This window comes from Rhinolophus sinicus, chromosome 7 (assembly GCF_057876585.1).
Source record: "Rhinolophus sinicus isolate RSI-liver-muscle chromosome 7, RSI-T2T, whole genome shotgun sequence".
NCBI classification, from domain to species: domain Eukaryota; kingdom Metazoa; phylum Chordata; class Mammalia; order Chiroptera; family Rhinolophidae; genus Rhinolophus; species Rhinolophus sinicus.
This window is the reverse complement of record NC_142507.1, coordinates 49,772,386-49,797,469: the sequence shown is the minus strand read 5'-3', so window position 1 is coordinate 49,797,469 and position 25,084 is coordinate 49,772,386. Positions and strand designations below refer to the sequence as shown.

The following is a 25,084-nucleotide window of genomic DNA, read 5'->3' as shown; positions in this document are numbered from 1 at the left end:
GACTGTATTCCCTCTGCTGTACTTTACATCCCAGTGACTATTTTGTAACTACCAATTTGTACTTTTTAATCCCTTCACCTTTTTTCACCCAGCCCTTCAACCCCTCAACCCATCTGGCAACCATCAGTTTCTATGTATCTATGAGTCTGTTTCTGTATGGTTGGTTCGTTTATTTTGTTCTTTAGATTCCACATATAAGTGAGATCATATGGTATTTGTCTTTCTCTGACTTATTTCACTTAGCATAACACACTCTAGGTCCATCCATACTGTCACAAATGGTAATATTTTATTCTTTTCTATGGCCGAGTAACATTCCATTGTATATATGTACCATCTCTTCTTTATCCAATCTTCTATTGGCAGGACACTTCGATTGCTTCCATATCTCGACTATTGCAAATAACACTTCAGGGAACACATGGGTGCATATATCTTTTCGAATTAGTGTTTTGCATTTCTTGGGATAAATACCCGGAAGTGGAATTGCTGGGTCATAAGGTAGATCTATTGCTAATTTTTTGAGGAGTCTCCATACTGTTTTCCATAGTGGCTGCACCAATTTACACTCCCACCAACACTGCACAAGGGTTCCTTTTTCTCCACATCCTCGCCAACACTTGTTTGTTGATTTATTGACGATAGCCATTCTGACAGGTGTGAAGTGATATCTCATTGTGCTTTTAATTGGCATCTCCCTGATGATTAGAGATGTTGAGCATCTTTTCATATGTCTATTGGGCATCTATCTGTATATCCTCTTTGGAGAAATGTCAATTTGGGTCCTCTGCCCATTTTTTGATTGCATTGTTTGTTTTTTTGGTGTGAAGTTATATTAATTCTTTATAAATTTTGTACATTAACCCCTTATCAGATGTATCATTGGCAAATATTTTCTACCATTCAGTAGGTTGTCTTTGTGTTTGTTGATGGTTTCCTTTGATGTGCAAAAACTTTTTCGTTTGATGTAGTCCTACTTGTTTATTTTTTTGTTTATTCTTTTGTTTCCCTTGCCCAAGGAGATATATCAGAAAAAATATTACTAAGAGCCATGTCAGAGAGTTTACTGTCTAGGTTTTCTTCTAGGAGTTTTATGGTTTCGGGTCTTACATTTAAGTCTTTAATGATCTGAGTTTATTCTTATATATGGTGGTCTAGTTTCATTTTTTTGTCTGTGTCTGTCCAGTTTTCCCAACACCATTTATTGAAGAGACTATTTTTACCCCATTGTATATTCTTGCCTCCTTTGTCATAGATTAATTTACCATACAGATGTGGGTTTATTTCTGGGCTCTCTATTCTGTTTCATTGATCTGTGTGTCTGTTTTTATGCCACTACCATGCTGTTTTGATTACTATGGTCTTGTAGTATAGCTTAATAGCAGGTAGTGTGATATCTCCAGCTATAACTTCTGGAGGGCTAATGGACACAGGCTCACTGTAATGAAAATTAATGGGTAGGTATTTCCATCTCAGGGTTTTAAGCAACTGTTTGTTTTTCTGAAGTCTGCCTGCCTGTACTGGGGCCTGCTAGGTAGTGAGGCTGGATGGCAGGTGGTCATATGTGAGTGGTCCTACGTAGCCTGTGGGTCCTCCTGACCATAACCAAGCAACCTGGATGTCCAGTGGGACTTCAGCGTCAGGAGGCTAGCCACACATGCAATGACCCATCCAGCCTCAGTCTGCATTGGTACCTCCAGTCTCCATGTGGCGGACGGGCCTTGTTCCCATGCCTGCACTTTCTCTTTTCTCCTAGTCTCTGGAGAAGATGAATCCTTCAGAAACCCATGGTTCACAACACCTTGCTCAGGTAGGCTTGATTTTCCAAGCTGACCTCTTGCACCGTGTCATATGGCTTGTTCTCTTGTTCATAAAAATCTTTTCTTCTTCCTCGTATTGCTTCTGGTCTGTGTTTTCTCCTCTTCTGAGGCTGGGTCTGGTTGTGGAGCGTTCTCTCACTTTTTGCTCCACAAATCGCAACCTCAGGTAGCGGTGAAGTGGACAGCTTCCGAGGACCATTTCCAGCCTGGCTGACTTGCGAAAGCATGTTCTGTATGGATAAAGACCTGCTAATTTCCCAGGTCTCTTGAGTTTCCCCATCCTCTGCCATTGGACACCAGTAGAAATTTCTGAGAAGCACTGGCCTAGGACAAAGGGGACTCCGGGGACTCACCTGCCTTGCCTCTCTCACTAAGCCTTAGACCAGAGGCACAAACAAGCATTTGGTGCTCACAAATGGTTTGCCTCCCCAAGGCATTCACGGAGGTGTGGGGCCCACAGCCTGAGATCCTAAAAAAATACCGTTTGGCTGAGGTTACATTCCTATCAATTCCTTAGAGACCTGGACCCTGTGGGAAGGTTACAGCCATTGTCAGCAGCCAGCAGAATTCTTTCTCTGCTACTCACGAGCTGTGGAACCCTTGGCAGTTACCCCAAATCTTTGAGCCTTGATTTCTTAATCTGTAATAGGAGAATAATTGTTTGTATTTTAGAAGGACTTTTATGAGGATTGAATAGGATAAAGTGCGCGGATAACTCCACACAACACCTGGTATATAGAAGCTCTTCAGTGCTGGCTTCCTGTTCTGCCCTAGTGAGACTTCACACTGCATTGGCTCTTCAGCAGGCTCCCAACCTTTCCTAAATGTTTTTCTTCCTTCTCCTCATCAGAGCATATCTAACCTGGGCTCTATTTCCTCACAGCTCTGTTTCCAGAACTGATGAAATAATTCAAGCTAAGGCCAGTTGAAATTCAATAAACATTACTATCACGTTATTTCATTAGACACTGTAGGCTGCATACACCAAATTCATCTTCCCACTCCCTCTCTAATTTCTTCCTTGCTAGTAGAGCCCTGATTTGTTTCGAGTGTCCACTCTCTTCCATGGAGCGATATGTTTAGCAAAGTTGATCCTGTACCCAACCCAGGGGTAAAAGCTGATTAGTTGAATCATGGGAAGTCTATTTACCATGCCAGTGCTTAGTTTAGGGGTGGGCATGTAACCCTGTTCCTGCCAATGAGTGTGAGGGGATAGCTGCTGGGGGAGCTTCTGAGAAAGATTTCCTTATCCTTTCGAAGAGCTGCCACTGGAGACCATCATGCGTGCGATGATCGTCATGCTTGTGAGCATTGAGGACTAGCCCAGATCATGGGGCAACATGCTGATGTTAGCAGAGGAAAAAGACAGGGAGAATGTGGATCCCTGATATCCCTGAGCTATTGTGTTCATCGATCCTGGAGACTTTCTAACTTGGGACTTCTTATTACGTAAGATCACAAACCGTCCTTTAATTTAAATCTGTTTGCTATATGGTGTTCTGGCTGCAGGCATCCTTACTGGTACAATAAAGTACTAGGTGTGGGTATGGAAGATGGAGGGATAGGTATGGAAGAATACTGGTCCCTAGTGAATGTAAACATCCACTGGGGAAGGCAGGGAAGTACATAAAAAATTCTCAGAAGGGTTTAAGTAAAGACATGGGAAAAGGAGAGTAGGAGCAGACAGAGAGGAGTGTTGTTTGTAATTCAACCACACACAGAATCAGTAGGTAGATCCACAGTCTTCTTTCCTAAAGTGAAACAGCCAGTGTGTTTTTCTGAGGAGCCATGCAATGCCATGATAACATGGCTTCTTAGGCCCTTAAACTGGTAGGTGGTCAATGCTGGGGCAGCTGGAGCAGCGGGATGGGAAGACCGACTTTTCTAGCGGCACTTTCCCAGCAAGGCCACGCTAGGCAGACCCTACTGGATGTTCTCAAAGCCCTCCCCTGACCCCACACCTCGGTCTTCTCTTCCTGGTTCAGTTTTCTCCTTGCGAAGGGTAAAGCAGAAAGATGGGGAGGAAAGGGGGCCGTGGAGCCTCGTCCTGGGTCCTACAAGGGGCTCTGTTGCCAGGCAGCACGAGGCTCGAGGGCCACTGTCATTTTCCTCCCCCCGCAACCTGTCCTTTCCTGGCCCCTCTTACTGCCCCACCAACATCACTCCAGCTTTGAACAAAGCTGGGGTGCTACTGACTGGGGTCTGGGAAGCTCAACAGGAGAGAGCACACAGCCGAAGAGCACCGCGTGACAATCCACAAGAGTGCAGAGGGCAGAGAAACTGCGGGCTCTGACAAGCTTCCTGATTCCTCTGCCCTCCACTGCTACAGCGACTGGAAACGACTGGTGCCCAGCAAGGCAGACATCGGTGGAAAGAGCCCCATAGTTTCAAAATCTACCAAAGAACCAAGACCCACAAATGCATGGGTGAGAGTGTGGGCTCTAGAGCCAATCTGGCTGCATTTGAATTCTGTCTCCTTCTCTTACTGGCTGTCCTGTGGGGCTCAAAGCACTGAGTCCCTCTGATTCCCTTTCCTCAACTGCAGAGTGGCTTGAATGACAGCAGTTACTCTATCGGGTTATAAGGATTAAATAAGTGAAACCATGTGGGTAGGAGATTACAAGAGTGGCTGGCACGGAGTTAGACAGCAGTCCACGTTAGTTATTGTTCTAGAAAACTGAAAAACCTATAGGACTGGAGGGAGGCAATTATTCTGTAGCATCAACATCATCAGAGAAGTGAGAAGTTGACCTTCTAAACACTGACCGTCTTCCTTAACTCTGTTGTTTACAAAGATATTTTTCAAAAGGGAGGTCTATAGTCACCATCTCGACTTCCTCTTCTGTTGCATGCAGGCTTTGGCGTCCTCGTTGCTCTCCACCCTAACCACACTTCAGCTGGTTACAGAGCTAGAGAAGTAGATGAGACCTGTGATGATATGTGAGGAGTCAACTAAACCGAGGACATTGAGATTAACATCACAAGGGGGCATGTTTCTGCCCCCCCAATCCCTTTCTTCTTCTCCTTTTTCTGTTCCACATCTGTCCTGTATACATGCACTCCCTATATACGCAACTGTGAGCTCATCTCTGAATCTCTACAACACTCACACCACTGCCTGGAGCACAATAGTGGCTGCTGAATAGAGACGGAGGATTTTCTTTAAGGATCGATCCATGCTTACCTATGGAATTCAGCCTGGATGTTCTCTTTTGGTGGACATGACAAGAGGCTTGGGTAAAATGACTCAGCCACATCAATGTTCTTTCCAGAAGACATAAAGGTGAAGAGGGAAAGAGATTTGAGAAGGCAGACATATGGCTTTTTTTCCCTGACTCTATCTGGTTCTGCATTCTAGAAAATAACCGCAAAGTTCCCTGCCTTTATTTTTATTTATCATAAAAAATGAAACTGAGCTTAAGATGGGTCATGATCTCATATACCAAATAAACAAGGAATCAGAAGTAGAATGCTTGGTATTTGGGTGGGGGGTGGGGGAGAGAGGAAGAGATCTAGTGCTTACCTTTTTTCTTTGTCTTATGAAAACCACAGTCCGATAAAAATCTTTGCTCCCGTCTTCTCCCCAATGAGGATTTCTGAGATTATCCTACTGGCTGCTTGCTGGAACTCTGCAGAGAGAAATACTAGCTTTACAAACTGACACAATGTCCACAATTCCATATGAAAACGAGTTTAAGGACCACCATACCGGGACAGGCCCCAAAGCCACACAGACCCCTGATGAATGAATGGAACCACATTACAAGGTTCTCCAGAGAGTGGGGCAAAAGGAACCGATTGTCTTTTCTGAAATATACCAGCAAGAATGCAGGCCTTAATTAACGAAGCCCAAGGTTGATTTTCCTTGCTGCCTTTTTCTCTGAGACACAAAAATAATAAGAAATGAATGAGGTTAAAAGCAAATGAGAACCATATTGGGAAAGCAAAGCATAGTCAAACTTATGGCTGAGCCGGTTGCAAAGAGCTAAAGTTCTTTAATCATCTCACTGGCGATGTAGCAAAAAAAAATGCAATTTGAAACACACACACACACACACACACACACACACACACACACACATTTCCACACCATACCCTCCTCCTTTTTCACTGTAGATGAATCAAGATGGTGGAGACAGGATATGATGAGAACCATTCCTGCTTTCCACCTACTTTATAAAGGGCTTTGGCAATCGGTAATCTTTGCTGCCATGGTTTGGGGGAATCCATCTATCAATTCTTATTCTTTAAACATTCATAATACATTGTGCATTGGCCACAGGAGCCAATAAGCAGCTGGAATAGGTAATACATTGGGAATATGCTAAAATGGCAAACTATTTAAGATCTAGATTCTTCCAATAGATAATTTTTCTAGAAGAAGATGAACCAGTTTGTGCCTAAAAGAACATTACTACATCTGAAGGTGGGAATGGGATGGGAAATGGCAACTTTATTAGAATTAGATAGACCATTATTAGCTAATGAATTGATGAAATACAGAGAGGTTTTCCGTGTCAGGGTTAGCCAGGTTCATTTTACACAGAGGCAGAACTGATTGTTGAATACGGTGGTGTGATTTCAGAATGGTTCAGTGTACACTCCATCTCCCTCCACTTCACAGTACCTCAGAGTTTGTTTAAAGCTTAACAAACGACTCTTTTCTTTGTTAACATAGAGACAGAAGACATATCTGTGTCTGGCTTTATGGAAGTGGGCTGGGTGAGACACAGGCTTTTAAATCAAGACTAACTTAGATGCATATAAAATAAAGCTGGTGTATTGTAGGAACATTTTCACCCAACTCACAATGTTTCCGTTGTTAAAGCGAGCTCATTTAGTGTAGCTCCTGGCCTTTTTCTCTCCATTACTCATACTTCCCCAGGGGAAAATGAAGTGTCTTAACTGACTGATACATCTGGGCGCACAAAGTTCAGCTCTACCCTCCTCCTCTTGGAAATGAGTTGCTCACAGAGAGGAGGCATTCTGTTCTGCTCTTCTAGGGGAAGGGTCCTTTTCCTCATTGGGGTCCAGAGTTGGCAGGTCTACTTGGCTAACAGATAGCCACATCCTCCATCCAACCTGACCTCTGTTAGAAACAAAGGGTATTTTGGTCTCTGTTTACCAGTCCTTTAAATATCAACTTGTAAAGAACACGGGCAGGAAAGAGAGGTCCTATATACTGGGCTCCCTCAGACAGCAGAACATGATTTGAGTGTCAAGAAATCTGAATGGAGAGAGAGAACTTGAACATTTTAGTTCTAATCCCGGATCTGTCTTTCCTTAGATGTTTGAAGCTGGGGCGATATATAACCTTTTATTGCTTCAGTTTTATTGAATGTAAAACTAGTTCATAAAATCATTACCCTATAATGTATAATAGGATGTCACTCCAAGACTTAAGTTTATATAAACACACTGTACCATCTGAGACTTTTCCAGCCCCAGAGATGCTCTCAGGACTCTGCCAAGACAGATCCTAAGGAATCTCTGTTAGTTATGTAAGAGCTAACCGATCAGATTATAATTTTCTGAGAGAAGGATATAATTGGAACTTCTGGGTCTTGTTGGTTTGTTTGTTTGTTTAGACAAAGTTGTATTAAGCTTGTGTACAAGGAAACCAACAACATGAAAAGGAAGAAATGGGTGGTTCCTTTTTGGTGTTTGAGACTTCATTAAATTGCCTATCTCCTTGGGAAGGGAAGCTCTGGCAAGGGGGGTTATGAATTATTTGCAAAAGAACCCCAGAGGCCTTCTGGGAAAATGGGGCCTGAGCTCTCAACCCTGTGTCCCAAGGTCAAAGTTATGGTGATCCACTAGAGGTGGGCCAAGGTAGCCCTAATTAAGGCCAGGGATACGGAAGATCTATGAAGGCCCTGAAAATGAAATTATCTTGAGGAAGGAGGGAATCAAGGTTGATTGCCTGAGCTCAACACAGAGCCATGGGTCAGTTAACAATAATCACACTAATGCTGTGTAACAAACAACCACACAATATCAGTGGCAAAACCAACCAGTGCTATTTAGCTTAGGAGTTAGCGACTGATGCTGAGCTCAGCTGTATGCTTCTGCTGATCTCCAAAAGGCTTGTTCAAGTATATATGGGTCTGTTGAAGTTCTATTAATCTAGGCTGGCCTTGACTGGGATGGTGCAATTCAGTTCCACAAGTGAAAATGCATGCGGCTTCTTAAGGCCTAGTATTACAATGGATACACCGTCACTTCCTCTGTTTTCTGTTGACCCGGGCAAGTCATATGGACAAATTCAATTTAAGGGGCAGGGAAATATATTACGCCCCTTTAGTGGTGAAACTCCAAAGATACACAGCAAAGGCAGGGATGCTGGGCGGGGTGAAGAACCGGGACCAGTGATGCAATTGATCAGCCTGAGGAGGGCTGCTCGGTTTGGGCCCAGCGCTTAAGGCTCATGCTGGGAGCTCCTCCAGACACAAGCACTCAGGCACCCATGTCTGCGCTCTTGAGAATGATGGCTGAGCAAGCACATGTGAGCTCAAAAGTGTTATATGTTTTGCATGGAGGACCACAGTGACCTGGGCAAAGCCACCACCATGTCAGAAGTCACGAGTAGCTGTGAAGTCAAGAAAGACCAACAGCCATTGTGGTGGGCCTTCAGTTCTCTCTCCAGGAGATTATTACAAATTTCACTTCCACTGCATAAGCTCCTGGAACTCTCGGGCAATCTGAGAGGGTAGGTGAGATACTAGGGGAGGATTTAAAAATGAGATCTGGACTCCCTAATATAACACGCATGAGCTTTGGGAAAATTAAGAGAGGTATAGCCATACATGTATCCTAAACTGGTGACACAGATAATTTCATGAACAAATGAAAACCACTCACAAATGGATCTGCCTCACCTATCTCTGCCCCTCTCCTCTTTTCCCTTCATTCTCCTTCTTATTTTCTGTCTAATTTTCCAAAGTTTATAGATACAGATATTGAGGAAAGGGTGATGAGTTCTCCTTGAAAAATGGGATCAGAGACATTCGAAGTACCATTCTGTTTCCTCCCCTTCCTAAAGCCAGTTTCGGAAGAGTCCCTTCTCCCCCACTTCCAAGGATTAGGTGTACGATGACAATCTAAATCCTGAGGCTCCATTCAACTAGGGCCATGATTTTATGTTTTCTGTCCCTTGTTCAGATGAAGAATCCTCTCTTCCTATAAGGCCATGGGCAATGTGACAGGAAACCAGTGGTGCTGGCTTGCCATGTGTCTAGGACAGAGCAGAGGTTTGAGAGCAAGGGATACTCTGCCTGCACTGCCCTCCCTTCCCCCAGTACATGGGGTCTTCCAGCAAACCTCTCCCACATCCCCGCCCTGTCCAAAGTCTGCAGTCACATACGAGTTAATGAGCAAACATTGTCAGTGAGCAAAGAAAGACTTGCACATCTCAGATCTTTTAAGGGGCCTGCATCTTGAAAGTTTCTCACCAGGGCACAAGGCCATCTAAGCCTGCACTGCCTGCTCGCCCTCATTAAAGGAAAGGACAGTTCTGTTGCCCCGCTGAAGTCTGGCTCTCAGGGGTTAGTGCTTTACGGACACTTGTAAAGAAGAGATGGGAGAGGAATCCAATGGTTTGTGAATACCACTGGGCTTTTGTGTGGGGGAGGAGATGGAGACTGGGATAATGTGCTGTCAAAAACATGAGCTTTACTTTTATTATTTCAATTATATTTATTGTTATGTAGGTAACAATATAGTCATGTGGTTTATAATTCAAAGGTGCCGATGTTATCCTGGATAAATTCTTTCCAATCCCAAGAATGTAATTTTTAGAGTCATATAGATACATATACAAATCTTGGCTTTACTGATTAGCAGGGTGACCTCGGGCAGGTAACTTAATTGGTCTTAGGGAGGATAGTAATACATACATCATGAAGTTACGATTAAATGAGATGATGTATAAAGTACTTGGCATAATGTTGACATTCGATAATCACAAGTGATAACTAACATAACTATTCATTTCACAAAATACAGAGTTAAGTGGGCAAAAAAGGTACCTTTCTTTATTTTTCCTGTTTCTAGCCTTAGTTTCTATCTTGATTCCTCATTCAAATTGAATCAGAAAAATTAGTCAATTATTTTTGCGTAAGCCCAGTTAACTTCAGTGATTTCCCAGCCAGTATGTGTTATAACTGAGTCACAGTCAAGGTTTTCTTCTCCCTCTTTCTCCTTATCTCTGATTGGTCTTTGTTTCTGTAGGGAGAGGGCTGTCCCACCACTGTCTGGCTGCTGTCACACTAGCCAACATGGCGTGGCGGGCTGGGGGTGGGGCTGGGCCCTACTTCTCAGCCTTGGTTTGCCTTGGTGCTCTGATGACCTGCTGTGTCAGATGCACCCTGGACTGTATCCACCCAAGACACCCTCCCACACACCAGCAATCCTCTGAGATGCGGCTACGTGCTCACAGAACTTCAGCAGTCCTGTTCATGGCCTGCACAGTTCTGATGTTTCCTTGTGCTGGTCCCAAGGCCCTACCTATGAGCTTGCGCTCTCCCAAGTATCTTCTGTGTCTCACTCAGGAGCCTTGGGTATTTTCAGAAGGCCGTCCACACCCCTTCAGGGACACAGAAAACTCAGGGTAGCCTTTGGCTCCATTACATTATGCCACCATTTCTCCCCCGTTGTTGGTCATAATTTAAGTCTCTCTGGACTTCATGCAAGTAGCAAGACATGGGTTCTCTCCATTCTCAGATGTCCCAATTTTAAAGGGTTCCTTTGTGATTTGGCCATAGGGAGGGGACAGTGTGGAAGGATGCACAACTTCTATGCAGCATCTAACCCTCTTATTTCTTCTTCAACGCTCTTCTCTACGCAGCTCAGAGGATTTCCTCTATTGGCTTGGAGGTAGAGGAGGATGTTGGTGAAGGGAAGGCAGGAAAAAAATGGGTGCTGCTCGTTCACTGCTTCTTTCCTATTTTTTCGGTCTTATACCTAGATCATGCCTTCTAAAGCCAAGGAGTATGTTGTCCTTGCTCCCTGTTTCTGCAGTGTTTGGATTATACGAAGCTACTGAGGGTACAAATGAATGACATACGTGAGGAAGCGTGTGGGGATGTGTCTGTTACTCCTACACGTCATCCCATACTCAGTTTGCTGTCACTGCTATGCACCCGGTTGGCCTTTGTTCTATTAGGGAGCATGTCATCCAGTCATCCTGAAGACGAGGAGTTTTGCTTGTTCTAGAAATAACTACCGTACGACCCAGCAATTCCATTCCTGGATATTTATCCAAAGAAACCCAAGACACTAATTCAAAAAAATATATGCACCCCTATGTTTACCTCAGCACTATTCACAATCGCCAAGGTACGGAAACAACCAAAATGCCTATCAATAGATGATTGGATAAAGAAGAAGTGGTACATGTATACAATGGCGTATCACTTGGCCATAGAAAAGAATGAAATCTTACCATTGGCAATAACATGGATGGCCCTGGAGAGTATTATGCTAAGTGACATAAGTCAGACAGAGAAAGACAAATACCATATGATTTCACTTATACGTGGAATCTAAGGAACAGAATAAACAAACAAAACAGAAATAGGCTCACAGGTACAGAGAACAAACTGATGGGAGCGGGGTTGGAGGGTTGGGTGTGGGGAATATAGTTAATACCGTAAAAACTATGTATAGTGTCAGATGGGTACTAGACTTATGGGGGGATCACTTCATAAATTCCGAGCATATAAGTGCCTAACCACTGCACTGTACACCTGAAACTAAAAGAAAATAATATTGAATGTGAACTATAATTTAAAAAATATAGGTATGGAACATAAAACACAGCATAGGGGATACATCCAATGGTATTGTAATAGCTATGGATGGTGTCAGATGGGTAGTAGACTTGTTGGGTTGATCACTTTGTGAGCATATAAATGTCTAATCACTGTTGTTTTGTCCAGTTGAAAGTAATTAAAAAAAAATCTAAAAAAAATAAAGGCATCTATGGATTCAGGAGACCTGGCCTCGACATGAGATGACCTGGGAGAAGTGCAAACGCTGCCTCTTCACTGCTGGGTAATCTGGAGCCCTGAATCCCTTTGAGCCAACGTGTTCTCATTTCAGAAAGGATCATAATAGTACGTGTCTCTCCAGCTTGCATAAAAATTGTCAGGCAATGTTTCTGAAAGTGGTTTAGTATCTGTAAAGTCCGTTACAATCTCAACTACAATTAAAATCCTCCACACAATTAAATTATCTTACTATTAAAGGTCATGCAAACAAAGTGGGAAGAGAATAGCTAACGGTCCTCGAAGGCATCCTGATGAGATTACTTGCGTGATTACAGACGCTGAAACGAAAGCTGGTAATGAAGGCAACATGCACGGTAATTTACAAGAATAATCCTGTGACTTTCTGGTGGTTAAAGCTAGAGCAAATAGGGCTCCAGTAATAATAGCGGATTCTTAGAGAAACTAGTAATTCCAGTAATAATAGCAGATTCTTAGAGAAACTCAGTTGTGATCTGATATTTGGCAAACTAATTTTATATACCTGCTATATATAGACTTGAGTGCATCCTCCCAAAATTCGTATGTTAGTGTGATGGTATTGGGGCCCTTGGGAGACGCTTAGGTTTAGAGGAGGTCATCAGGGTGGGAATTAATGCCCTTATGAGAAGAGACATCAGAGAGTGCCTGCTCTGTCTCTCTCCTTTCTCCCTTGTCATGTGAGGACACAACAAGAAGCCAGCTGTCTAGAAGCCAGGAAGAGAGATCTCACCAGAAACTGATTTTGATGGCACCCTGATTTCAGACTCCCAGACTCCAGACCTGTGAGAAAATACATTTCTATTGTTTAAGCCATTCAGTCTATGGTATTTTGTTAGAGTTGAACTGACTATACCCTTATAAGTACTCTATTTCTTCATGGTTGGTTCCTTCCCATCTGACCGAGGCAAAAATCTGTTTCTAGAGTTTTCTGTCTCCTACATTGGAAAGGCAGACGAACGTTGATCAACATCTGTAAACATTTTCATTCTATCCACCATGGAGCTAAAATCCATCAAATCCTTACCACACCTTTATACTCTTTTAAATCCACCTTCAACTAATACAGTTATTTCTAGAAAGAATGTGGACAGATTTCTGCCAGTTTTCAAATATGCATCTGGTAAAGAGGTATTTTTCTTCCACTTTCTGAGAAACCCAACCAGTTCTTCTCTCAGCCTCTCTGGTAAACCATCAATTCTTTGAAAACAGCCATTCTTGTTTTTCAATGCTATGCAAATCCTAGCTCTGGGTTTTCATTCCAGTGGCTGTCATACCCTCACTTAGAAGCCGCACAACTTGTGTTTCCACATAACCTCTCTGAGCCACCCAATTTTCTCATCCATAAAGTAGGGAATGTGCCGACCACCCAGGGCTGCTGTGAGCATTTAAGAGTGTGTGAAAATCTTCAGCACATTACTTGATTCTCAGTACACCCACATATGGGAGGGATTGCTAATTTACCCCAAAGAAAATGGAAACCCAGAGAAGGGAAGCACCCCAGAATGGAGCCGTAGAGAAGCATCTGTATTCAGATGGTGCAGTGGTGAGAGGCAGCTGGGCTCTCCCAGGCCCTGGGAAGCTCAGAGCCTGTGCAGACACAGACGTGGGCATGGTGGGAACACAGCTGCTCCTTGGGGATCACAGGCAAGCTCAGGGGTACTCAAGGACCAGTGGACCTTGAGTCAGGGAGACAAGCAAGAGTTTGCCTCTGGGTCTTGAGCCATTTTCCTACAGGGCCTCTTGAGTTGAAGAGGGGGGACCCTCATTAGGATTCTGTACTCCACAGCTTGGGGATCCCTCTCCTGCCCCGTAAATGCCCCAGGGCCCAGTTCTGGGCATCTAGATAAGCAGTTCAAAACTGAAGCATGGTCATGAGGGAGGGAAATGAAGGCAGATTCCTGCGGGGGGGGGGGGGGAGAGGGGTGGAAGGAGAGAGAAAACACCAGAGGGATGAGTGCAAACCCAAGGCCTTGAGAACAAAACGCAGGACAACCACAGCACAAACACCCACAAAACTAAGTCCCAGGACAGGAGAAGCAGCCTGAAGTGAGTAGCCGCTCCAGAATGAGAAGGTAGCAGGACAGCCCTCGGCTTCCTGAGAGGTCAGCTGGAGCACGGGACCTGCTTACAGGCCTGGTGCATACACAGGGCGGGGCCCGAACTGTTGTCTTGTAGGCATCCTCATGCTGCTCCTCCAAGGGAAATCCCTCCTCCCCTCGGTTTCTTGACAAAACAGCCAGTGCCCTGGACATTGTAGGGATTAGGCCTTTGTTGGCAAGAATTGAAAGTCATTGTCCATGGAGCTGGGGTGGGGGCGGGGGGGGGGGGCTGGGATTCGCCTGGAACCCCCATGGATGATCTGCTTCACCTTAAATGACATTCAGAAGAGTCAACAGTTCTTAGAATCTGTTTCACAAAAGAGCAGGGCATTCGTTTTGTGTCCCGGACACGGTCCGGGGTGAGGGTTAGGGTTAGTGGACTCAGTGGCTTTAGAAGGAGGCAGTAAAACCCCCAATAAAATAGTTCACTAAATCCTAGGCTTGGCTCTGGCTCCAGTCCCCACGGGAGGGCCTTCCAGTCTGCTGGGAAGTTTTGTGTGTCACACCCGCCACCAGCACCGCCGTGGGGTCCACAGGCCTTGTAACACTCTGACTCATGTACAAGCCGGCTCCTCCTCAACATGCGGGAAAGCACCCACTGTGTGCTCTCCCGGGGAGCCCTGTGCTTGGCCAAGCTGGAAGCTGCACGTAACATAGTCAACACGAAGCCTGGCTAAGGGCCTGGGACACTGTGGGTACTCAGTGATGTCTGCTGAATGAGTGAGTGAACGAATGAAAGTGCCTGCTCCCTGCAGCTGAAGGTTGGGGCAGCTCCACTTACTCTTCCCTGAGAGAAGACAGGGCGCGTGCCTAGGAAAGGGACATTTGGTGGGTGCCCAATGCTGGAGAGGGGCCCTCAATAAAAAAAACTAACACTTATTTAGCACTTACTGAATGTGCCAGGCCTGATTATAAGCATTTTATAGGTTTTTTAACTCACTTAATATTCACGACAATCCTAGGAGGTATGTTGTCTATTATTCCCACTTTACAGATGAGGTCGATGAGGCCCAAAGGAAGTCTGTAATTTGCCTAACAGTTAGGATGTTGGGGGAGGTTATCTGGATACAGAGAGCGTCACTCTGCATCCCCCCCATTAACCACTCAGTTACAGCACACACCGGCCCAGAGTGCCTACGGGGAGCTGACTCCTGGAGAAGGCACAGCTCTGGGCACCATGTCACTATCCTCTCTGACCAGAAAGGAGTGCCACCGCTCAGCCTCATGACACCCCGGGGTAACTGGGACCTGGTGTCCTGTTTTCTAACGGGTACACTGTGATACAGAGTCATCGCTAGGCTCAGTGGTCAGAAAGCAAGCCTGCTGGCCTCCGCCATGCAGCCGGGCTCTCTGCAGAGCACCACCTGACCCAGACACTCCCGCCTGGGATGCTTCTCAGCCCCACCCTTCGCAGGCTCCTTTGCCTAAAGGTGACCAGTGCTGCCACACTCGGGAGTCGACTGATCAACATCTGCCATGACTGAGGGACCTCGGGCAACAGAAACAAAAAAGCCAGAACGGGAAGAGAGTTTAAGGAATATTTAATCCAACCCTTCATTTGACAAATGTAGAAACTGAGGCAGCTTGCTCAGGGTCCCAGACGACGTGGTAGCAGTGGGGCAAGAGGAGCCCAGGTCTCCTGCTATGGCATCTCATGTGCTTTTGCTACTCCGCCCTGCTGGGCCGGGTAGAGCAATGGGCTGTACCAACGGCCTCCCTTAGAGCCCCGCTGGCTGTACAGAGACCCTGCAGGTCTGGGTGCAACCTGCTCCCTGCACCCCGTGTGGCTGGCAGTGCACAGAAGGCCAGCCCTGCCACGTGGGGTCAGGCACCCCGCCGCAGCAGTTCTCCCCAGGCCTGTGTATAAAAATGATCCTCCACAAGCCATCCATCCTGACCACCCCCCTCCCACTCCTCGCCCGAAACTTAATTAATCATGTTTGCATCTGGATCCAGACAAGACAATAGCAGGGATGTGTTTTTGGTTAGGAACTGAAGCTGCGTTCGCAAAGGAATGTTGATTAGTTAGTGGTCGGTATCATTTTTCATGCCTTTTTAAGTTACAAAAAATTTTAATATCAAAGCATTTCTCCCTGCACCGCACAGATCTATTTCTCGTAAGTGCATTCTGCTGGCATAATTTTCTTTTCCTTCCTGCGGGCTATGTTTATGAGATGATCCGTCAGGTTGTCTCAGTCTCCATCCAGCCCTCCGGCAATCACAGCCGGGCCAGGTGAGCCGTGAGCGAGAGCCCACAGCCTCTCCCCATGTGGACGGGGAAGCAGAAAGGCGGGCGTAGGTCAGGGCGGATCAGGGCAGACCAGGCATCCAGGGAGGGACAGCCAGCTCTCCTCGGCCAGATCGAGCCCTCACTGTACATGCTGCTGTTCTCTAGGACACGATGAATCGTCGAGGGGAAGAAAACAACCCAACCTACTCCAGCCCCATAGACCTTGAGGATAATCGGAATCCCTCAACTCTTGTCTTCACTTCTGCACCAGGAACACATCCTCAATCCGGGGAAAATCGCCTAATGCAGGAAGCTTGTCTCAATGCGTAGATGCCCTGTGTGTCGACCCTGTCAAGTTGCAGGTGATAAGTCACGTAGTGGGTAATGTGGGAAACACGTGGCAGGGCCGGAAATCTGACTGCCCCACCAGCCTCAAGCTAGATGTCCCTTTCGGACAAAGGGGACCAAGGAGTCATGGAAGATAGTGAGGTACCTCTTCCTTTAGTTTGGTGGCCCCTTCTGCTCAGTTCCAAACCTGGCTTAGGCACCCAGAGTACAGCTGCGACAGGACTGACAGTGTAAGAACAGGATATTCTAAGATGCTCCATCCATCCAGGGCAGACCCTTCACGCATCTTAGAAACCATCGGCGCCATATGGTCACAGATCCCCCAAACACCACTGGTCCCACGGGATGGGAGAGGATCACTGTGGGGAAATCAGGACATTCAGTATGTTTGGGGCACACTGGTCCCCAAAGCACTCTGTGTTCCCTATTAGAATTGATCAGCTAAATACCCTAGGTAACTGCTCTCACTACTACTGACTTTGGCAAAGGAGGTTGATTGTGGGACAGAGTGTGGAAGCTGGTGACTGACCTAGAGAACGAAGGTACTCTGGGACAATGAAATAGCAAACTCACCTTCCCAGAAATCAACCAATTAACTACATTTATTCAGAAAACCAAGTACCAGTGTGTGCCAGGCACTGTGCTGGAGGTGGGCTACATGGGTCCCTTCTATTAATACCCCCAGGCCTTACCACAGGGCTTGAGGCTGTGTTGGTGTCATTCTTTGTCCCTCTACCTCCAGGCCTCTTCCTAAGACGTGACCTTGGGGTTGGACAGGGGGTAGGGGGGATGTTTAGTTGTAGCTAGCCTGAGCTCTAAGGAAAAGTTTCAGCATGTCCATTTTTATACTCAGAGGCAGACGCAGGGGTCTGTAAACTATAGCCTTTGGGCCAAATCTGGCCTGCTGCCTGTTGTGGTAAGTCGTTGTATGGGAACAAAGCCACACCCATTTGCTGCACCAACAGAGTTGAGTAGTTGAGACAGAGATTGTGCGGCCCACAAATCCTAAAATATTTACAATCTGGCCCCTGACAGAAAAAGTTGGCCCTGGTGTAAAAAGTTTGCCTTTTCCGTGTAGAAAAATCAATGGTCTACAAATGGGAAGTATATTCGGATTTCCTGATTTCTTCTCTAAGATCCAAACCACACACTGACCTCCTCATTAGGAAGTTCTGTTGTTCTGTCTTTAGTATTTTTAATCTTTGTGATTTCTGCCCCCTGGTGGAAAAATCTCAAACAGCCATGGTAGAAAGCAAAGAAAGATAAATGTCTTGATATCGTTGGCCCAACGATATAGTTTAGAAACTAGGGGAAGACTGCAGGCTCAGACTTCCTGGGACCTGTCCTGAATTCAGTCAGAACTGTAATCCTCCTCCAGGCAGACCCTCTAGGTTTGCATTGATTTCTAGATGGCTCTTTGGGAACACACAAAAATCAGGTAACATACTCATTTATTTTAGAATTTAAAAGTAGGTATTTCTCTTTCTCTCTCTCTCCCTCTTTTTCTCTCTCCCACAGAGAGAGGTCTGTAAAGTATGCATAAACAAAACAAACACTCTGGAGATTGTGATAATCTAAAAGTGTACTTGGGGGAAAGTTAAACTTTATGTACGAGGTCGGACAATTAAGTTCACGAACTCATCCTAGAAAAAGTGCTACATACCTCACTGCTGAATATCACTACGGTCACCTTCCAAGTATTCCCCTTGGGAAGCTATGCACTGATTCCAGCACCTAGTCCACCCTTCAAAGCAATTTTGGAACTCTTTTTCTGGAACGGCCATCAGAGCTGTCATCGTATTACCCTTGATGTCCTGAATGTCATAAAAATGTCTTCCTTTCAATATTTCCTTTATCTTCAGGTAAAGAAAAAAGTCATTGGGGGCCAAATCAGGTGAGTAGGGAGGGTGCTCCAATACAGTTATATGTTTACTGGCTAAAATCTCCCTCACAGACAGTGCCGTGTGAGCTGGTGCATTGTCATGATGCAAGAGCCATGAATTGTTGGCGAAAAGTTCAGGTCATCTAACTTTTTCATGCAGCCTTTTCAGCTCTTCCAAATAGTAAACTTGGTTAATTGTTTGTCCAGTTGGTGCAAATTCATAATGAATAATTCCTCTGATACCAAAAAAGGTTAGCAACATTGTCAGACCTTGTCAATATTCAGTTTTATTATAATCTGGATAAAAACAGAGATATTTTTGTGGTACTTTCTGGACTTCTGGGCAGGTGAATGAATAAAGAATGTTACGTTTCTTGCCTAGCGTCATCTCACCCTCAGTCTGGCTAACCCAAGTCAGCTCACTGGAAAGCCCACGTCTTAAAGCATTCGACTCTGCAGCTTTACTTCTTCAGGGGGAGTTTGGGGCCTGGGTAAGTGGCCCTGGGCCCCTCTTCAAGGCTGGGTTCCTGGAGACTCTTCCAGGCTGCTCTCCCAGATGGCTGTGGGTCCTCAATTCACACACAAAAACATTCCCTTGACTCTTCTCCGAGCCCCAGATCTTCCTGCCATTCTTGTTGGGATGTGACGTAGTTTCAGAGTATCCCAGAATTTGCCAGAACCAAGTGTGCCCTGGCGCCTTCCTCTGGATCACTGTCTTCTTGGACTGTACGTGCCAAAGCCCAGGAGGGCTGGCTGCGCAATGAGGAGCAGGCCGCAGCATTTACAGAACTCTTGAAAGTCAAGAAGAGGCACCATTTCAATCTTCCAGAAGAAGAATTCTGCAATGGAGTGAAGGGCCACTGCCTATTGTCACAGCTCGGGTTCAGCTTGGCCCTGTGCTGCAGACGCTATCGAGAGCCTGCCTGCTGACAAGTCTGTGTGCAGTGAGGAGTGGTGGGGATCTGGAAGGAACAGCCTCTGGCCTTGCTTTGGGGCTGTCAGTGGGGGCCACTGGCCTGGGCCTGCCAGCTGAGGGCAGACGCAGCCGCGAAGCCTGTGGCAGGAGATCTGAGGTGACACCAGGGCTCCGTGGGGGAACCTGAGGAAAAGTCCTGCTGTCGGCAAGGCCTGACTACCTGCGGTCTGATCATCCTTTACTCATTCTCGAAGCCCCTTCCAGCTCGAAGTTTAGAATTATCTTTTATTCCTCAATCTTGTCAAATGGTGGTGTCATTAGAAACATGAGGGGGTGGTGGGTTGGGAATATCCAGATTACTGCTTAGTGGGAATTCCATTTCCCTCACAAAAGCGCTATGAGAGAAGCAACTCTATCCCAGTTTTACAAAAGGGGGAAGTTATCAGAAAGATGAACCAATGAGCTCCGAATCACACACAGTAGAAATGGTAGAACTGGGAATCCCGTGATTTTGGACCATGAGTGTCCACAAGGAGCTCCAAGGGAGGTGTACAAGGGGAAGGCAGGTGACGGGAGCAGCTGGAGGGCTGGGTCTCCCCCTGGTTGTGCAGGAAGCCCTGGACTGCCATTCGGCCTATGTTCTGATCCCTAAGCCATGTGCCCCAACAAGGTAAGGGGCCTCTGGGGAAGGGCGCCTTTTCTAAACCTGCACCCGAGGGGCACTGGGGGCTGGTGCTGGCCTGCTTGTGGGTGGGCATGTAGTGAGGTCAGGTGAGGGAGGGACAGCAGCTCTCCCCCCACCTGGGGGATGTAGGGAGCGCTATGAACTCATCTTGTGACCACCTGCTCCACACTACAGCTTTTACTGTGTGGCTTCACTTGCTTCAGCCACTCCTTTCTTTACTGAACACCTACATGAAGTCATCCAGCGGCACATTCACTCATAAAATGTTTTTTTTTCCCCAAGACCAAGGCAGGAGATGAAAAAGAAAGAAAGTGACAAGAGTAAAGCCTATTGTCAATGTATACATTTAAAAAACTGGTTGCCAACAAAATTGAGAGTTATTTCCAAATATCACGGCAGAACGGATACCCAACAAGTATTTCTTGAGTCCAGTATATTAAGCCTGCACTTTACCTGAAGACAGAACAATTGGTGGTAGAAGCACTGGAATTCATCATAGTCATAAAACTGTTCTCACCGACTTGGGGTCCAAATGCAGTGTGAGCTCTTATTTTTCAGGCCCCTCACATCGACCCTGAGAACAGGACATCCAGTGTCCTTTTATTTGCCCCCATCCTCACCCTGAACTGCCTGAGAACACCGAGGACTTCCAGTTGCAAGACAGAAGACTCAGAGTCTGATCGCTTGACGACTGCTATTCATCTTGCTGCCCTGGACGGTGTTTTGGAACATGAATTCTGCCCAGTGTGGACGCTGACTTGGGTTAGGCTGGTAGAACACCCTTGGTGGGACCGCCCACGTGACGGTCCTGATAACAGAGATTTTGGGTTCACATGGTCGTGCTCGGCCATCTTATCCCCAAATGCAACCGCTGGGCCAAGCAGGTGGTTCTGGGGAAGCTTCCAGCATCAGCTACACCATGCGATGCAAACACCGACCTCCTCGGCCATTCTCTTGGCTATTGTATTAAGATGGGGTTATGAACCAGGCTTCCATTTTCCTCAATTTCATTCCTGTGGCCTAACTGGCCCTCTCTGCCCCTGGGCCTTGGTTGGCAGCACCCCGGTCTACCCTCTCAGGTCTTCCTGTTTCCAAATCTTGGGACGCAAGAGTTGGCAGCCTTGGGATTTTTCTCTATCAGACGGTTCCAGTGCTTTGAGAAATTGATAAAATTCTTCTTTGGGGATTGGCTTTGCAGACTAGAGGGTTTAAGGACCTGCAACCCCCTCTTCCTGCCCCCCCCCCCAGTCAGAGAAGGTTCTCTGTCTCCCAAGGTCAGAACACATTAGTCCTCCGCCGTTACAAAACCAAGGAAGACCTTCGAATAACTCTTTTTATGCCCCAGGAAATCTAAATCCTGTAGATTACCTGGAGTCTCTATTTCCAGACATAAGAGAAGGTAAACTTGATCTCTGCCTTACCAGAAGCTCTGTTACATACACTCATATAATAGTGGGGCACACTGGGTGACAGGACAATTAGAGAACAGCCACGCTATTCTTCCTGACCGCTTCCTAGCAATGTCATCCTTCAGAGCCGGGTTGGAACTTTATTCCCTAAATACATCATTGCCCCACCATCTTCAGTGTGTATTATTAGCATTCCCATTGTACAGATGAGGGAGCAGATACAGGGGAGTTACGTAACTTGCTTAGATGCCCCATCAATGAGTAATAGTTCAGAATTCCCATGCGGGTCTGACTCCAGCTCTGAGCTCTGAAGTCCAGCCCTGCACTGTCCCCAGGGCCACACATGATTGTGAGACCCCAGATGGGTGTAAGGACCGGAGTGCCCGGTGGCTGGCCCATCCAGCATCGCGCTCCGGGGCGGTGACTTCAGGGCGGACGGCTGGGGACACCCTTTCCTAGCTTGGGCTGCCAGCCACGGGAGAGAAGGCGTTGGCAAGAGCCCAGAGAGGATCCCCCACAAGAAATATATCGCGTGCTGACACTTTTATGACCTGGGCCCGCTTACAAAACACAGGCCGGTGCACAGCTCCGCTTTCCCTGCCCAGCTTGAGCTCACATGCTCACCCCGAGGCTGCCACTTGGAGTCAGGAAAGCCCATATATTTCCCTCCTCAGATACGCCTAGTGGTTCTCGTCAGGTGCAGAAAGCCAATAAATCACCAGCGAAGTCTCCGTGTATCTATCAGTCAGGAGGCTTGTCATCTTCCCGGCCTTGATCCACATGAAAGCTGCCAGCAGCGAGCAGGGCGGGGGGCGGGCGGGCGCGGCGAGCCCGGGGCGGATCTGGCCGAGTGGCCCCGCGGACACCTGGCAGGGCGGGCGGGGGCGCCGCGAATGTTCGCAGCTCCGAGGCCCCGGAGATTTACACACACACCCTCCCTTCCGCACGCGCTTCCTTTCGCTTTGAAGTCCCGAGGCTCCGGGTTGGGGGCGGGAAGGCAAGGCCTCCAGCCTTGCAGGTTTTGCTATTCACATCACGTCCTCGCTGCAGCTACTTTGCGGGGAATGAAAGCTGGAAAGGAAGTTCTGGGCGACCTCCCCACAACACAAGGGGAGGCCTTGACATCCACGCCCGGCCGCCGGCGGCGTGGCAGAAAACACACTGAAACAGGAGTGGGGGCCTGGTGCCAGCCGTCCAGGCACAGCGCCCTCTTGGGTACCTCCCTTTCCCCAGCTCAGCGTCTTCCCGGAAGCCGTGTAGTGGCTGTGGAATCCGCTGGACCTTGATTCAAACCCCACCTCTGCCACTTTCATCTTTTGGGCTCTGGTAAATTTACTGATGCTCTATTCTTTTCCCTCATGTGTGGAATACCTGGGAATACAAACCCCTACCTGGCAGAGGTAAATGAGGCAATACGTGCAACTTGCTTAGGATGGTCCCACTGGGAGTAAAATCATGAAAAGATGACAGTTGCATGTTACGATATGTTGGTTTTGGACTAGATGCCTTTCAAGCCATTTCTAGAGATAAGCTCTGCATCCAGACCCAAAGAGCAGCTCAAGCTATAGGTCCTAGTGCAGCTGACCACTCCCACCCACCCAGGCGGCCCGCTCAGGTACCTGGGACCCCCAGTTCTCACGCTCACTGGGAAGGGGTGTCCGAGGGCACTAGGTCTAGGAAGTCTGAGTGCTTCCGAGGCGTGCTTTCCTTCAGAGACATTGGAGGGCTCCCTCTGCGTCCTATCCCTCCTGTGTGAGGGGCACCCCAGGTACTGGGTGGCAGACCCCGGGCCGCCCATGAGAAGCTGGGCATCCAGGGTAATGAGCAATCTGTCTTCGTCCCACAGTCAGCTGTGCACCACAGACCGGAACCCAGTGGCCGTTTGCCTCCCACCACCATGCCAACCTGTTCAGGTACCCCATTCACTCTGCAGAGAAGTGAAAGCTGAAAGTTCCCTTAATGGGCTTCATTTCCCCTTTTAATCTCTCACTCAATAGTTTTTGCCCATTTGCCCTATGTGAAAGCCATCAAGAGCCTGTCATTTATCCTCTCTGAGCCTCAGCTTTTTTTAATTGCAAAATGAAGGGACAGGAATATCAGCGTTTTTTCAACAGGGAGCTGTTGGTATCCGGGACCAGGGCTGTCCTGTATGAATGATGGAAAAAGTTGAGAACCTGGGACCCAGGGCACTAAATGCCAGCAGAACCTCCAAGCATTGGGACGATCAAAAATGCCCTCACGTTTCCAAACACATTTCCATTTCATGCTAAAAGGATCCTCTGAGGTAGAGTTTCATTATTTTCATTTTATACGTGAAGATAACAGATGAAAAGGGCAAGTGATAGGACCAAGGCCATGCAGCTAAAATGTGAACCCCGACTGTCTGAACGCAAAACCCACGCGGTCAACGACGTCCTCTACTTCCTGTTCACGGGGGTCAGAAAGGGCTTGTCCCCAGATCGACGAGCAAGTTATACAGGAAGCCAGGTTATTAGATTGTTGCTTCAAGAGATGGAGTGAAAACAAGGGGGGCCAGTGATCTCAAGAAGGTATCGCTTAGAAGTCCCTCTGCCTTACTGTGTCCCTTAGTGAGACGCACCCATCTGTTGTCTCTTATGCCTCCCTGTCTCCTCTGTGAGAATGAAGCCTCCTTAAAATAACTAACCTTTCACGCATCCCATTTCTCCCTTCCAGCTCTCTGTTCCTGCTATCTACGGTATGTGTACACACACACACACACATACACACACCGACACACACCCAGAACTAAGGCCGCCAGATTTACTAACCAAAACTACAGAATGCCCAATCAAATTTGAATTTCATATAAACAGCGAATTTTTTAAAAATGTATGTCCCAAATTTTGCATAGGACATACTTATATCAAAAAGGTATTTGTTGTTTATAGACATTCAAATTGCACTGGGTGTCCTGTAGTTCACCTGACAAGTCTCAGCAGAACCCGCTGTATTCCAGGGCTCCCCAGACTTCAAGTCCATCGGCACCTACAGCCAGAGAGGGGCTGGGCTCCTCTGTACAAGGCGGGAGGAGAGCAAGGAACGCAGACGTCGTCGTCCTGTGGGCATTCTCAGTCTAGCTGAGAATATGGAAACCACAGCAGAAAGCTGTCAGACACTCATCTGGAGTCTCAAATCAGCACCTTCTGGAAGTCATGCTGGGTCCTTTCCTCTCTGGGCAGTGAACATCCACTCATCTCCCTACCCTCCAGTCTCTCCCTTTCACCCTCTCTCAGGTACCTTCACTTGCCTCCACCTCCAATTGTGGGCCATTTTCTCATCAATTGTATCTGAGGGACTGCAACGACCTCCTAACTTGGCTTTCTGTTTCCTTCCCTGATTTTGAGTGTCCGCCGTCCACACTGAAACCAGGGTGATCCTGCTTTCTTTGGAAATAACCTGTTTCCTGTGATGACTGTAGTAATCCACATCCATTGTAGACATACTAAAAAATCCCCCAAGAATAAGGAAAAAAGAAATTCCAATTTCCCCTGGTTATTTCTCCCCTCAAGCTTTGTCCCAGGTTCTCCTTTTCTACACAGTAGGATCCAGACTCCAAGAATGAATCGTCAAGACCTGTGATCTGGCCCCACCTGCCTCTCCTGTCTGCCCGACACAACGCAACTCTCACCTCCATCTCCAGCCACAC

The 25,084-nt window shown here is 47.0% G+C and overlaps 1 long non-coding RNA gene across 1 annotated transcript in view; it reads right to left on the bottom strand.

Moving 5' to 3' along the window:
• LOC109446805 (uncharacterized) overlaps nt 1–25,084 on the bottom strand; it is a 156,308-nt gene that overhangs the window by 2,655 nt on the left and 128,569 nt on the right. The window contains exons 6-7 of the long non-coding RNA XR_012491639.2: nt 5,344–5,449; nt 5,005–5,084 (exon numbers count right to left, since the gene is read on the bottom strand). This is a non-coding gene — a long non-coding RNA (uncharacterized LOC109446805). The remainder of the gene's footprint in view (nt 1–5,004; nt 5,085–5,343; nt 5,450–25,084) is intronic.